Below are 13,618 nucleotides of genomic sequence, written 5' to 3' on the forward strand. Positions count from 1 at the left end.
TGATGCCAGGTCTTTCATATTCCTCTATCCCTTTGGGACTGGCTATATGATTTGCAATACGCAGTGCAAAACAAAAATGTGGGGTTTCTTGTTTAAAAATTAAGAATTCCAAGAAGGTGACCAGCCTTATGCCCAGTGCGGGACCTTTCTGAGAGTGGGGTCCTGTGTAACAGCACAGGTAGGTTACCTTCACTGATTTAAGATAAGATGCTTTTCTCCAGGATTTGTCAGTAAACTCAGTGAAAATAGTCTTTATAACTCTTTCCCAAAGTGTGGCTCAGTGGTAGACAAACTGATTTTAGATGGTACACAGATGGACATTTGTTTAATGTAATGGGTATGTACCAATGTGTTATGATATATGTAATAGTTATGCAAATATGCTTTAGGGAAATACAATTTGCACATCAATCAATAACTTCATGTTTATTATTGTTTGGGACAAGGCTACATTAAAAAATGGATCGGATTAAAGAAAAATATTAAGTAAATAAGAGTACGGATGGTATGCAGATGTTGTAGAAAGCATAAAATGGTGTTTACGTGAGGGAAGTTTGGAAGCAGTGGAAAAACTGGAGGGTCAAGGTGTCCTAAGCCCTTAACTATTTGGGTAGCATTCTTGGGCCACATATGACCTCTGATTTTCTGTTCTGACTGATCCCTTTTTTGCATTTTCCCATTCACCTGGTGCAAGATTTTCCGGTACTGAAAAAGAAAGTCCACTGAATCCAGAGCCTGGCTGGAGGCAGTCCCCAGAAATTACCAGGGTCTCAGAGTCCATCAGCCATTCACCATTTCCTTTCCTGACCCTATTTTGCAGATGGAGAAGACTCTTTACTAGGGGCAGAAAATGTGGAACTAGCCACAGAATTTCCAGTCAGCTTTCCACCCATTTTTGCTCTTCCCCGTTTTATACATAAGCATGCAAAATTCTAACAAAGATCATTGGAGACAATTGCCCAAATTTATACCTTTTATTTATCTAAAATGCTTTTAAAAATACAAAGTGAAATTCCTAATTTTATTTGATCTTATCAACATTCCAGTAAAGTATTAGTATATCTGTATTGCCAAGTGGCTTGCCCTGGACTGCCTGGAGGGCAAGTCTTTGCAAGAGGGCTTATATCCAGCTCTCCCAAATTCATAACATTTTCACCATTCTTTGCTAGGGCACTGAACACCAGAGCCCTAAGATTCCTTTCTAGAGTGAGATTTCTTCCTAAGTTTATCCAAGGCTAGTATTCTAAATTCCCAATAGATATTAATCTTAGGGATTTGGGAACAAGAAATCAGAATTCCTGGGAATTCCCAAAGGCATAAGTTATTCTTAAAATACTTTCAACATTCTGTACACTCTTCACATATTGTGGATATCAAAAAAGTATTTAATAAATATGTTTATTATTGATTATTAATTTATCAATGTTTATTGTTAACAAATAAGAGATATTAAGTTTGGTAGTACCAGAAAGAACTATAGTCTATAGCAAATATTCAAACAGTAGGAAACACCAGGAAAAATTATTAGGTACTATTTTAATGATGTAACACTTAGCTCTTCTAACAAGGATAACAGCAGTACAAAGAATCACATGTCAGTATTATCAGTTTAAGGACTTATTTCACCATTTCACCTCTAAGACTTGTTATTTCTAGAAACACTATTCATAGAATAGTGTTGCATAAAATATTCCGCATGATTTAACTTGCTGATATTTATTTTATTTATAGGAATGAGTGTCTGTTAGCAGCACGTGGTGCCACAACCCTACTGATGCTGTGATAGCAGCCACAAGCAAGACTGATCAGTACAAGGCTCCCATCCTGCTACTGAGGATGCTGCCCCTACACTTCCCCCTCCACACATCCCCATTTCCTGAGATTCCCTTGACTCTGCCACTCCTCTGTGTTGCTTATTAAGTTTAGTTCTCTCAGGAGATAATACTTTCCATTTTCCCCTTTTCTCAGCCAATTTTCCTTGGGATGCATCTAGAAAAGACTATAAACATAAAAGATACACTGGGAGAAATTTCCATGTGGAACAGTACCTGTGAGAATCAGGGATCCAGAATAATAAGCATTTGAGCAGAGCACTGAGTCAAATGATCTGTGCTCCGAGAAAGAGAAGGGCAACAATTAAGTAGGGTTTTTAAAAGTACTTCCTGTTTTTAAATAACAAACCCTTTAAGCCTCATATTAGATAATGAGGGTTCTACATGGACTTAAAATCCACTGTCTTCCCAGGAAGAGCTATTATTTAGGAGTTAATTGCTAGTTGCTTGTTCAGTCTTTCTGTGGCCGTCAGATTATTACTGAGTGGGGGCCTCATAAACAAGAAGCTTCCTAGCCTGTCCTCTCCAGACCAAATGGACATGTGTTTCCCATTTCAACATTTCATTGCCCCAACTGAAAACAAATCAGCTGTGTCTTTGGGATCTGAAGGGGAGAAGGTTGGGATTTATTCCTGGACAAGCCTGAGGAAAACATTACCCTAATGGATGAAATATGTTTGTACTAAAGACTTCTTAGAAGTGTTGAACTGATTTTTCCCAACTTGATCTCCTTTTCCTTGAAAAGAGAAAAAATGCAAGAAAGGCCGTCAGTATTATCCTAGAGCTTTGTCCTTAAAGGAGGAGTAATGGATAAACACTTGCTTTGGTTTAGATAAGAAGCAGAAGGAGTAGTCACTGTCTTTAGAGATTATTCACACACCTTTGACAATGTGGTCTAGAGGTCCTTTTCTCTCTTGGCCATACACAGCAATAGAAACCCACTTCCTGTTTTCTAAAGCCAAATTCCTCCTTTGGTTCAGTCTTTCCCAAGGAGGCTCTCCCTGATTTCTCAATACTCAATGTGGTCAGCAAGAAAATTGGTTCTGGAAAAAATATTTGACTTTCTGTGTAGAAAATAATGGTCTTCTTAAGACTGCAAGCCCACTGTGGAGGAATTTTGGCTTATTTTGTGTTTTGTACCCTGATGGAGCACAGGAAATCGGAAAATAGGTTATTTTCCTTGGAAAACCTGGAGTATGTTTGGTTTAGCAATTGAGCAACTTTTAGAGTTCAAACTGGCCAGCACAATGTGGAGCCATTCTCAAAACGGTATGTCAGGGTCTGAAGCATAATTAGTGAAATTCATCAACACTCATGGCTTTATTCTGAGATCTGTGTGATGGGGCTGCCCAGCCAGCAAAATATGTTAGTTTCTTTTTCTTTTCTGAGCTTCATTTTGCCATAAAAGGCTTGGAAACTCAAAGAAACTTGAGAGCTGGCATGCCCTCTGGTGTACCCAAAGAACAGCTAGCTAATTAGAAGCTGGCACCTTGCTTGTTTTGGTGCCATGCCTCTCAAATAGTGGAAATACGTCAGAGTATGTAAAAAATATATTTAAAAATTATCCTCATGTAGATATCTAATTCAAACTTAAAATGAAATGTAGAGATCACTTACAACAATAAATATCACTCAAATTGGTAAACCTCCATCTGGAGATAGTATAAGAACACACTTCTTGTTTGGGGCTTGCTACTAGAACCAACCTGACTATCTCTTAGCAGAGAAAATTTTAGCAGAATAAGTAGGGATCAGTCTGTGGTTTTACCTAAATTGACTTCTGGCTTTCATATTGCATTGTATGATGTCTATCTTTTTGAATTTTAATGTTTTTAAGCAAGACACTAGATTTTCTTTGTAATTGTCATTCTGTGATACAAAATGAGACCTTATCTGACAAGATGATTTGTATTCCTGTGAAATGTAAGCATATTATCTCATACTGAAAAAAATATTATTCAGTTTGTATTTGGTACCAGCATTATTGCCTTCCAATAATAAGTTATACTTAAATTTCAGGAGATTTCAATGTGTACATACAGATATTTTATTCATCAAGACAGTATAAATATAATAATAAATATTGTAATAACAATTATCATTGCTTATTTGCAGATCCTAATTCTTTAGGTCTTGAGGGTAACTCTGAACATATAATATTTTCTGAAGTAATAGTAGGAAGTTTGTTTTGAGTATGGATGCTCAATCAATTAATCAACATGCACCAAAAGTTTGTTACTTTTCAGCTCAGGCCATTGATCAACTGTTCTTAGATCCCATTTCCTACAACTCAAACCCTTCATCACAGAATTATTCAAGAAGCTTCTGTTTCTGCTACTACAGACTTTATTAGTGTCTCCAACTTTTTCTTAGAATTCTTGTAGAATTCTACAACCATAGTACTTTTTAAGTCAACTTTATTGAAGCAAGGTTTACATACAAGAAAATATGCATATTTTATGTGTGTGGCTGGATGACCTTCAACAAATGTGTGCAATCATGTTGCCATCATCCCAGTCAACATAGAACAGTTCCATCGCCTCAGGAAAGAACCTTTGTAGGGATGCCTGGATGGCTCAGTAGTTGAGTGTCTGCTTTTGGCTCAGGGCATGATCCCAGGGTCCTGGTATCAAGTCCTGCATCAGGGACCCCTCAGGGAGCCTGTGTGTCTGCCTGTGTGTCTGCCTCTCTCTGTGTCTCTCATGAATAAATAAATAAAAATCTTTAAAAAAAAAAAAAAAAAGGAAAGAAACTTCATAGCCTTTATAGTCAATCCTTCCAATGCCAGCCCCAGGGAACTGAGCTTATACTCCTACAGATTGGATTTGTCTTTTCTAGAATCTCATGTAATGGAAGCAAACATATATACTCTTTTATCTATATCTTCTTATACTCAACATGTTTTTAAGGTTCATCCATGTTATTGCATGAATCAATAGTCTGTCTTTCCCCTACCGAGTAGTATTTGATTTTATGAATATGCCACACATGTTTATTCATTCACCTATTGTGAGCTTTTGAGTTGTTTCCATTTGGGGCTATTATGAGTCAAATGGCCATAAATATTTGTGTATAGTTTTTTTTTAATACACAAATGTTTTCATTTCTTTTGGATAAATATCTAGGAATGGAATTTCTTGGTCATAGAGTACTGCATTTTCAGCTTGATAAGAAACTAACACACTGTTCTACAAAATGATTATATCATTTTTCATGTCCACAAGCAATGTATAAGATTTCCAGTTGCTCCACATCCTCAGCAACAGTTGATACTGACAATCTCTTTAATTTTAGCCATTCTAGGGAGTGTGTAGTGATAATTAGACTAGTGAAACATATTCCTTTTCATAGATTTTGTTCCTTTGGATTTAGGAGCCCACTGACTTATTATCTAAAATATATATAAAAAGAGGACCACTGAGAAATAGATTCTGTGATTCAAATGCATTAGCTTTCTTTCAAGGTTTGTGTCATTTGAAGTTTTGACAAGGCATAAAATTTTTTACCTTTGTACAAGTAACTGACTAAAATATTAAGCAAAAGTGGACATACTACCAAGTTCTGAGGTAAGCTAATAAAGGAAGATAAACTTTGGATATGGTTATTCAGCCAGTCGAAAATCATATCCAACTGTACTATATCATGTTCTATCTCAGATTTCTCTGTTTGTTGTTGTTGTTGTTGAGAAATGAGAAACTTACTCAAAAATCCTTTTGGATATATCTTCAACTTTCCAGCTATCAGTTTGAGGATAAAGCCATCAATTAGAAGAGTACAGAAGCCCTGCCATAATAAGTTTCTTATTTTTAAAAGGTCTCCAAACAGGAACGTGAACAAGTACTTAGAATATCCTAATCTACCAGTTTACTAATCCTACAAATTTATTTATTTTACTTTTTAAATGTAAAAAAAATTTGTTTATTTTTTTTATAGGAGTTTGATTTGCCAACATATAGTATAACACCCATTGCTCATACCATCAAGTGTCCCCCTCAGTGCCCTTCACCCAGTCACCCAATCCCCCTGCCCAACTCCCCTTTTACTACCCCCTGTTCATTTCCCAGAGTTAGGAGTCTCTCATACTTTGTCACCCTCTCCGATTTTTCCTACTCATTTTCTCTCCTTTCCCCTCCAATCCTTTCACTATTTTTTAATTATTCCCTGTATGGGTGAAACCATATAATGATTGTCCTTCTCCGATTGACTTACTTCACTCAGCATAATACCCTCCAGTTCCAACTACATGGAACCAAATGGTGGGTATTCGTCGTTTCTAATGGCTGAGTGATATTGCATTGTATATATATATACCACATCTTCTTTATCCATTCATCTCTCTATGGACACTGAGGCTCCTTCCATAGTTTGGCCACTATGGACATTGCTGCTATAAACATTGGGGTGCAGGTATCTTGGCTTTTCACTGCATCTGTATCTTTGGGGTAAATCCCCAGTAGTAGAGGAATATTGAAAAAGAAAACCAGAGCCGGGGGGCATCACAATGCTGGATTTCAAGTTGTACTACAAAACTGTGATCATCAAGGCAGTGTGGTACTGGCACAAAAACAGACACATAGAATAAAGGAACAGAATAGAGAACCCAGAAATGAGCCCTCAACTCTATGGCCAACTAATATTCAACAAAGCAGGAAAGACTATCGACTGGAAAAAAGACAATCTCTTCAATAAATGGTGCTGGGAAAATTGGACAGCCACGTGCAGAAGAATGAAAGTAGACCATTCTCTCACACCATACACAAAGATAAACTCAAAATGGATGAAAGATCTAAATGTGAGACAAGAATTCATCAAAATCCTAGAGGAGAACACAGGCAATACCCTTTTTGAACATGGCCACAGCAACTTCTTGCAAGATAATCCTACCAATTTAAAGGAACATAAGCAATACATCCTATCCTCTTGTGGGCAAGTTCACTTTATTCTTTTTCTCAAAAAAGCATTCATTCAGTAGTTTTCTGGAACTCAAAGTAAAACAAAAGAATAAATTTTAGCTGGGGGTTTGGATTGACTGAAAGACCAAACACAGACATTACTTCAGTAAATCAAGTTAGGTTTACTTTTTGAAAGGATCCTTAGGGAGGTTAGTGCTGTCAGAATACATAGCGTGTTTTCCAGGACAGATGGATGGGCAAATTTCTACACCCTAAGATCCTGCACAGTTACAGATGATAACATCTTAATAAAAGAGGGTCATATCAGCCTTCATGAAGCTCAGCTGCTCTGCTCCCTTAGTCTGCATAGGCCAGAGCAGGCCTGAGTATAGGCTAGCCCGAATACATGCCTGAGGTCATCAAACTTATTATTATTTTTTTCATCAAACTTATTATTATACAATATATTATTACTAGGTATAGTTTCACATAGTCCATTTAGACATCTCCCTCAGCCTCTATAGGTCAACATGAGTTCAGTCCAGGTATGTTCCAGAACTCAATACAGTGGAAAAAAGGGTGATTTGCTCTGACATCTCCAAGAGCCAGACCAACAGGATCTTAGACTGCCTTTAGGGTTTTATCTCCTATACACATATAGGTATAATATCTGTTATCTCCTTTCCTTAAAACTTTGAAATATCTTCCTGAACTTACGCTTCTGTAATAACTTCTGCTGTCTATGGCTTTCATACATGGCTCGTGATGTTTCCCCATCATATATTTTTTTTTGGTTAGTGATATTGTATTTAATCAATTTCTAGTAAAAAACAAAAAGGTGGTCCATATAATGAGTTCTTTGATATTTAAAAAATATATTATCAATATTTGTAAAGATCAAGCTTGTTAACTATCTTGTTCAACTCTTCTATGAGCTTTCTAGTTTTTAACTTTATCATTTACTGAGGGAAGTATATTAAAATAGTCATTGTGGATTTTTAAATTTCTTTTTGTAGTTCTGTCATTTTATATTCTATAAATTTTAAGGCTATATCATTAAATATTGTTAAGTGTTATTTAAAACTGTTATGACTTCATGTTGAATTGTTCCTTTTATCTTTGTGTAATGATCCTCCCTATCCCTAATGGAGCTCTTTGCCTTAATGTCTATGTTATCTCTTATTTATATGGAAAGACCAAGTTTCTTTGGCCTAATATTCATCCAATTTATATTCTCTTCAAAACATCCTTTTGTTTTATGCATCTTCTGTCAATAGCATATATTTGTAGGATGTTCAGTCCCATCCGACCACTAGCAATTTATTTGGTGTTGAGGTGAGATGGGGAAGGAGGCACATTCTTTCCCTCGTAGGGCAGAGCCTAGTTAGGAACCCAGTGATAGAAACAGCAGGTCATGTGAGAACCAGCCCAGACTTCATATTTTTGATGTTTGGAAAAGGACATTCTGCAATCATTCTTAGCCCTCCATGGTGACTGCTTTTTCCTTCACTGATCCAAAAACAGTTAATTCCAAAAAGACTCTTTGAAGTCTTCTCACATGGAGCCAGTAATGGAGAGGTTGAGAGACGGGAGAAATAGGGAAATGCCATCCAGGCTGAGAGAAGTTCTCTAGCAGACTGGCATCAAACACCTCGTCCCTGATGAAAAGTAAAACTGAAGTAAAACACAGGGCTTTGTCTTCACTCAAAAATTAGCTCCGCGCCCTACTGCTTTGTGTCTGAGTTCTTTTGTGTTAAGAGAAAAGAACAATTCATTGAAACTCTTCAATCAGGGACACCTGGGTGGCTCAGCAGTTGAGCGTCTGCCTTTGGCTCAGGGAGTGATCACGGAGTGCCAGGATTGAGTCCCACATCGGACTTACTGCATGAAGCCTGCTTCTTCCTCTGCCTGGGTCTCTGCCTCTCTCTCTCTCTCAGTCTCTGTCTCAAAACAAATAAACAAATAAAATCTTAAAAAAAAAAAAAAGAAAGAAACTCCTCAATCATTGTTCTGTAGAATTTCCACTGAGGTAGAGGAAAGGGCTTCTAAACTTTTGGTGCCATTTTTGTATTCAAGGCAAAAAAATCCAAAAAACAAACAAAACACACACAAACACAGCTCAATTTTTAAAAAGTTTTTAAATTTCAGTTAGTTTGCATACAGTGTAATATTAATTTCAGACATACAATGCAAAGATTCAACACTTGCTTACATCACTCTGTGCACATCACTCTGTGCTCATCACACTCCTTAATCTCCATCACCTATCTAGTCCATCTCAACCCTCTCACTCACCTCCCCTCTGATAACCATCAGTTTGTTCTCTATAATTAAGAGTCTGGTTTTTGTTTGTCTCTCTCTCTTTTTTACCCTTTTGTGCATTTGTTTTGTTTCTTAAATTCCAATATAAGTGAAATCATAGGGTAATTGTCTTTTTCTGACTGACTTATTTCACTTAGCATAATACTCTCCAGCTCTATCCATGTCGATGCAAATGGCAAGATTTCATTCTTTTTTATGGCTGAGTAATATTCCATTGTATACATTGTATATACTTATACAGTGAAATATTTTATATGCATATATGTGTATATGTGTGTGCATGTATACATACCATATCTTTTTTATCCATTCATCAATTGATGGATACCTGGGCTGTTTCCATAATTTGACTGTTGTAGATAATGTTTCTATAAATATCAGGGTACTTGTATCCCTTTGAATTAGTATTTTGTATTCTTTGAGTGTAATTGCTGGATTGTAGGGTAGTTCTATTTTTAACTTTTTTAGGGAAACTATATACTGTTTTTAAGAGTGCCTGCACCGGTTTTCATTCCCATTAACAGTGCAAGAGTGTTTCCCATTCTCCACAGCCTTACCAACACCTGTTGTTTCTTGTATTGTTGATTTTAGCCACTTTGACAGGTGTAAGGTGATATCTCATTGTAGTTTTGATTTGCATTGCCTGATGATGAGTGATGCTGAGCATCTTTTCATGTGTCTGTTGGCCATCTTCTTTGGAGAAATGTCTATTCATGTCTTCTGTCCACTTTTTTAATTGGATTATTTGTTTCTTGGATGTTGAGTTCTATAAGCTCTTTATATATTTTGTATACTAATCCTTTATCAGATATGTCATTTGCAAATATCTTCACTCATTCTGTAAGTTGCCTTTTAGTTTTATTGTTTCATTCACTGTGCAGAAGCTTTTTATTTTGATAAAGTCCCGATTGTTTATTTTTTATTTTGTTTCTCTTACCTCAGGAGACATATCTAGAAAGAAGTTGCTGCAGCCAATGTCAAAGTCGTTACTGCCTGTAAAGACACGTCAATTTTAAGAGTAGCTAGGCAACAGGAAAAACAGCTTGTGTATACTTTTGGGAAGAGAGAGGCAGTCACACACATTCTACATGTTCCCTCTTTTCCTTTCTGCATTTTTCCTCCTTCTCTTGCTGCCACACTTCCCTCATCTTTCTGTTTTAATCCCATGGGCTTCCTGACCAACACCCCAGGACTTTTTTCACTGTATCTGAGTTGTTCCTTGATAGTATAGAAGGAAAAGGAAATCCACAACATGATTCAAGTAGGATGTTAATGCTTTATATATGTTGTCTTATTTAATCCCCCCACCAATCTATGGGTTAGGTTATCATTTTACAAAAGAAGAAAAAATACACATAAGGCATAAGCAACTTCCTGAGATTATGCTGCAAATAAGTTACTAAGCAGGGACTGGAAACAAGGTCCATGCTTGTCTCATTACATCATGTTATCCCCTTAAATTCCCTTCCATATAGTCCTTGTCAGTTTGCTATTCTGCACTAGGACTCTCATACCTCACACACATACTATTCTTCCTCCATCCCATGTATCAAAACTATGTCCTATTCTTTCAAGATCATGCAGAATGATAATGGCTAATAATAACTTCAAGGCATGGGTTACCTCATACAGCTCAGATAATGGAAGTCTCCTGGAAACCTGTACTCAGAAGGTACAAGTTAGATATAAGAGTAGGAGAGATATTTTTGGTAGGTAGAAATCTTTCAGAGACATTGATACTTCTATGCCTAGAAGCTTGATTGAGTGAATTAAGTTATATGCAGGATCCTTTTTTTTTTGTCTTCTAAAAAATGTATTATAACATCTTTCCTCTCCGCTTGGCTACAACAAAATCTAGGATTACACAAGCACACCCACCTCAATCTCCCATCTCCCTCCCTAACCCCCACCCCCAGCTGAGGTGGCAAGATATATATGCACATTCTTTTCTTCCCACATTTAACAAATTCTGAAATATAATATGCATAGAAAAGTACAGAGATCAATATCATGAGAATACTGTACTTACCACATAGTTTTATCAAACTTTAGTACTTGTCATATTTGCTTCTCATATTTTTTTAAGGAATTAGATATTTTAGATGTGTTTGAAGGACCCAGGGTGCCCTTTCCAATCCTCTCCCCTATATCCTTACTCAGAAGTTACTTTTTCTGAAATTATTATTCTGAAATTTTCATTCTTATGCATCTTTTTATATTTTTACCACATACATTCATTTTTACAAGCAATGAATATTTTAGAGTGCATTTTTAAGCTTCATATAAATAGTGTCATACAGCCTTCTAGAACTTATTTATTTCCCCTCAAAGTTATGTTTCTGAGAGGTACCCAAGTGGATATATATAGCCATGGTTCATTCATTCATTCTTTATTTCTGAATATATTCTGTTATATGAATATATCACAATTTATTTACTCGCCCATTGATGAACATTTTGTTTCCAATATTTTGTTATGATAAACTATTCTGCTATGAACATTTTTGTTCATGTCTTCCTGTGCACATGTGTGAGTTTCTCTAACAGTCCAGTTTTGTTAGCCTGAATTTACTTCTTCTTAACTGAATGACACTAAGCAATAAATATATGACTCTAAGAAATTGTTTTCAGATGCCTTCAATTTGTAGATGATCTGGCTATCTTCCTTTCAGGAATGCTGCCTTTTTTTTTTTTTTTGTAACTAGAATAACATTTTGAGAGATCTTTTCCAGGAAGTCCAGAGGGTTAGGCATTAATTTACTGAAAGTGTTGTTTAGTGTATTAATTTACTATTACATTCAATTACTTTATTAGGGATAATCCAAAAGATACAAGATCCACAATATGGATATCCATATAATACCTAGCTTGGGAGAATTAGAATATGTGGTCATTGAGAGCTATAAATCTATGAGATACAACAATTAGCTTGAAATGTAGATAGTATAGAAGAAAGGAAGGATGGAAGAAAGGAAGGAAGGAAGAAAGGAAAGAAGGAAGGAGGTGCATTAGTCAGGCTGAGCTAGGTTGCAGAATAAATAGACCTTGTATAGTGGTTAAACATAATAGAACTTTATTTCTCTGTCATACAATAACACTCCAAGATGATTCCTGGTCAGCAAGAGTTGTAGTTTGCTTCCTGCAGTCATGTTTCATAGTTCAAGGTTGCCTGCTGCTTTACCATTTTTTAAATATGGCCTCCAAAGTTGAAATATCCTGGGGACTGAGTGCTACATTGTGCCTAGAACTAGAGATGGAAAAAAGAGGAATTGTGTTGTTGCCCAAGTGGTGCCTGATATAGGCAGGCACCCTCCTCTGGATGCTCTGTACCCCTCTACCTGCAGGACACAGCGTCTGGGTCATGGGCATCAACAAAACAAATCAGGACAATAGAGTCCTCTCCCAGGATTTTTGTAACAGGAGCTTGTTCCTCTGATCTTTTTTTCTAAAGTGAGATGGTGGAGGTATGCATCAGTCAGTAACCACTTTCCCTGCTACCTGGAGAAAACTTGCCTGTAGAGAGGAGAGGCAGACAGAGAGTTCTCGTGATGTCAAGTCTCAGTTCTATGGTTCTAGTGCCTGTGATTTTCAGAACCATTCTAATTCTTCTAGAATTAGAAGAATTCTAATTCTTTTCATTCTTTGACCTACCCCCATCCACATAAAAAATCCCCTAATTAAACCATTTCAGCCTAATTTAAGTTGAGTTTCTGCCACTTGCAACTGAAATGTACCTGACAGTATAGAAACTAATACGTAAACATAAAGCATTGCTTCTTATAGGCCTTGAACTCTAGAACCAGATTACCTGAGGTACTGTGTAGAACAGGGAGGATCTCTACCCAACGCCAAATGTCCAAGACTCCCAGGGGTCAGACAATAACAAACTCTGGAAAATACAAGATTTCCCCCTTTTCAAGTGGTATTCGGAGTTTGAGACACAGTGCTTAAAAGAAGCTAGAGAAATGACCAGGAATCTTTCTCAGCCCCTTCTCAAACTTCTCTGCTTTCCCTTCTCCCCTCAAGCCTGATGCAAAGTTTCCAGGTCCCATCCACTGTAAAGCACCTTATTGAGTTGCTGCTGAGGAGAGGGGGCAGGTTAACTTTGTTCAAAACTCTTCTGTCAGCATGTCCCAAGGGAGAAGACTAACTAAAACCTTTAAACCAAGGCCTTAGGGGTGAGCAGAGCTCTCAGCCCTGTTTCTACAAGAAAAAAAAACAAAAAACAAAGTAGGGCCAGGATGGATCCACATTCAAGAATTATGTCTCAATAAGATTTCTGGCATGGATTTCTGTCTAGTGGGATCTCCAGAAAGACAGCCAAGTCAGATCTTAAAAGAGTTATATGGTGCTCATCCACTGGGCAGTGCCTGGGCAGTACAAATGAAAGTCCACATGTTTATGTCCATACATTTCTGTTATAAATCAAGCTAACTATTCAACAAATTATATTCTACACTCTTATCTTACTGAATGTACTTTCATAATGACCTAGAAATTCAAGTTTACATGTAGAACTCTCAAACTTTTGGAGTTCCTTTCCAGAATATGGCAGTGTGGGAATGGTCAGAC

The sequence above is a fragment of the Nyctereutes procyonoides genome, unplaced genomic scaffold, assembly GCF_905146905.1.
Source record: "Nyctereutes procyonoides isolate TBG_1078 unplaced genomic scaffold, NYPRO_anot_genome, whole genome shotgun sequence".
Taxonomy (NCBI): Eukaryota; Metazoa; Chordata; class Mammalia; order Carnivora; family Canidae; genus Nyctereutes; species Nyctereutes procyonoides.